This window comes from Triticum aestivum, unplaced genomic scaffold, assembly GCF_018294505.1.
Source record: "Triticum aestivum cultivar Chinese Spring unplaced genomic scaffold, IWGSC CS RefSeq v2.1 scaffold141019, whole genome shotgun sequence".
Lineage (NCBI taxonomy): Eukaryota > Viridiplantae > Streptophyta > Magnoliopsida > Poales > Poaceae > Triticum > Triticum aestivum.
Genome location: NW_025236231.1, coordinates 1 through 3,305, shown reverse-complemented (window position 1 = coordinate 3,305; position 3,305 = coordinate 1). Strand labels below are relative to the sequence as shown.

The 3,305-nt window shown below is 45.8% G+C and overlaps 1 pseudogene; it reads left to right on the top strand.

The window, feature by feature from the left end:
* Positions 1–439: 439 nt before the first annotated feature.
* Positions 440–3,297, top strand: LOC123176421 (pre-mRNA-processing factor 39-like; annotated as a pseudogene).
* The last annotated feature ends 8 nt before the right edge of the window (positions 3,298–3,305 follow it).

Genomic DNA, 3,305 nt, shown 5'->3' with positions numbered 1-3,305 from the left:
AGTACTACAATAGCGAATGATCGCTATTGTATGATGCCGCCAGATCAGCTATAGCCAAAGTCGTGTCATCTTTTTTCTCACAGAGCGTATTGGATCCCGTGCAACAGGCACACAAATTGCATGTACGCCTAACACATTTACTAGTAATCTTTCCCTGATAATAATAATAATAATCTATCCCTAATAATAAAGCACGGATTGACTCTGTGGGTTCACCGTCACAATACGCTTTCTTCTCATGTCATAATACGATTTTACGATTTGTAAAGCCGAAATCGTAATATAAACAAGGTGGTACTAATTTGGGGTCCGCACGTCCTTCTGTTGATAGCCACGTGTGTTTCTTCGTGCATTGAACGGCTGGGCCTTCGTCCCGCCTGGCCCTTTCCGCGAAAAATATGTGTCCGATCCGGACTTCACGTTTCGTTCGTGGGCTAGGATGACTCACGGTCACGGAGGAAGCAGTTCTTTAAAAAGAAATACAGCAGCACGGGCTCTCCTCCTCGATGCCTACGACACCGGCGCCGCCGCAACCCCGCCGCCCACTCTGGCCTCCACCACACCAGCCCGAACCATTGCTCGTGGGCGCGCGGGTATGGAGAACCCCGACGGCCACGCAGAAGCTGACGTGAGGGCAGGTCTGGGCAGCGACCTCCTCCTCGATGCCTACGACACCGGCGCCGGCGCAACCACCTCGCGCGCCCGCGCGGCCGGTATTCTTCCCCGGCCGTTTCCCGAGCCACCACGCGCCTCCTCCCCTGCCGCTCCGCCGCCATGCCGGGACGGCGTACTGGGCCTTGCTGGACGCCGAGGACCGGCGGGTCAATGCCGCCGCCCACTCCGGCCTCCACCACACCAGCCCGAACCATTGCTCGTGGGCGCGCGGGGATGGAGAACCCCGACGGCCACGCAGAAGCTGACGTGGGGGCAGGTCTGGGCAGCGACCCGTCCAGGCTCCCCCATCGTCGCCCTTGGACACCGTGGAGGCGGGTCTGGGCAACGACCCGGCCGAGGTTCTCCCACCACCACCCCCGCATCTCCCGGGGGGCGCCCCTTACGACAGGGCGCAGACAGCCAGCGGATCCGCGTACGGGACCTTCGGCGAGGCAGCGGGCTACCAGGCCGCGGGGGCCACGGAGGACGGCGTCGGCGCCGTCGAGATGGCCGATCCCATGGTCCCCTAGCAGTTGTATGAGGATGGTAATGTTGCTGAGGCAGAAGCCTTCTCTATCTGGTTTCGTTGCCTGCCTGCTACTTTGTTGCTAATAGGTTGTTGCTTTCAGTGGAAGAGGCTAGGTTATGGGATGTTCTCACCTTGGATTGCTTAGACGTTGATGCTTGGACCGCACTTATTGAAGAGACGGAGAGGATTGCTGAGGTGAAATTGAAATTGTTGCCTTACCATACAGTGCATTGTTCTCCTTTTTGCAACTTGTTGTATGGATGTGTCATAATTTTCAGCAGCTTATCCTCTTTTTGTGCCCACATGTGTTACATATTCCAGTGGTCATATGCAATCGATCTGTATCTTGTGGACCACAAAGTTATGCCAATCTTTGTTATGCATGGATGGTCACTCGCTCCCTTGTTTTTGTTTAGCACATTTTCTTTCTACATTTCTCTGTCTTGTAGGATCCCAGTATATTTTCTTTTTGACTTCATGGGCCTTGTTCCCTGTAGTAGTTTCATCATTGTCCTACTGTAGTCTTGTCAATCTGTCCTTATTCGTGTTTTAATGGACAACACTAGATATAAATTTGTTTTGTTTGGTTAATAAAATAAAATGGATTTTTAATGATAAACAAATTTATGCTAATGGCAGATTTTTGTGTATTCCTGGTCAGAGCGAGATATTAAAAATACGGAAAGTGTATGATGCATTCCGTGCGGAGTTCCCTCTGTGCTTTGGCTATTGGAAGAAATATGCAGATCATGAAGGCCGTCTAGATGGTGTCAATAAAGTTTTTGAGGTGTATGAATGGGCAGTTCTTGCAGTTACTTATTCAGTGGACATATGGTGTAATTATTGTCAGTTTGCGATCTCAACATACAATGACCCAGATGTCATCAGAAGGTAGCAATTGAATACCCAAACTATTCTGATGAAGTTTTTAACTTCTTTTTATGTCTTGACTTTTGTTAACTAATGCATTTTAGGTTGTATATATATACAGGAATACATGATGAGAAGTGATTTTACAATACTTAGTACCTGAACATGAATGCTTGATGAAATGCTTTATAATATAGCACTGTATTTTCGCATTCGTTGTGATAGTGTAGGCCATGGAGATGTTGCATATATTCAAATTTTGGCTTAGGCAGTGTGTTCTTAGACTCCGTGCATGTCTGTTAGTTGTAATGACTAATCTCCCTCCATGAAGTACATAATCTGTTTGACCTTTTTCCTTTTGTAGCAGCTATAATCTATACTCCCTTCATCTGGGTTTGTAGGGCTTGCACAGGCTTTTAGGTCCTCAACATGCTATATGCCACCGAAAGTATGTCTAGAAACTTCATTCGAATACAAATCCAGTGATATGCTTTTGCTGGTATATACATATGTTTCGTTAGTCAAATTGTCGAGTTCTTAAAATATCCGCTCATGCCCTATAAACCTGGATAGAGGGAGTATAAGTATTTTCATATAGCCAATATTAGTCATTTAGCGCATTAACTACGTGGCCAATTTGGAGATCACATGTTTGTGCTATACAAAATACTGAAGTCTAGATCTTTCAAGAAAAATACAATCCTCCTTCGTTGCAAATGTAGCTTTCACTATTTGACCGTACAAGCCATCATTCATTTAGTGTTCCTGGAACTATCTAATGTTTCTTTTTCTAGGGATTGATTGTTTCATTCTTTCATCAGCAACTAAACCCACTGTTTTTCCCACAGACTGTTTAATCGGGGTTTAGCATATGTTGAAACAGATTATGGTTCCAATACTTTGTGGGATGAGTACATCAAGAATGAAGAATCACTTCAAGCATGGAGTCATCTAGCTGTGGTATACACAAGAATACTAGAGCACCCTTAAAACAGCTTGATCGGTACTTTAATTGGTGAGTCATTGACATTATTTATGCATTTAAGTACTTAAGTATGTTTTCTTGTCAGTTGCCACTTCTACTTGTATTATGACTTATCTACTATGTCATCCTAAAATAGTACAGTGTGCAGGCATCCCAAAATTTCGCTCCAGATGACTCTTTTATTCCACTGAAAAACACTCGCTCTAAACAACATCACCATGAAATTATTTGATCTGGCAAGTGTTGTGTGTTGCGTCGGCTCTGATT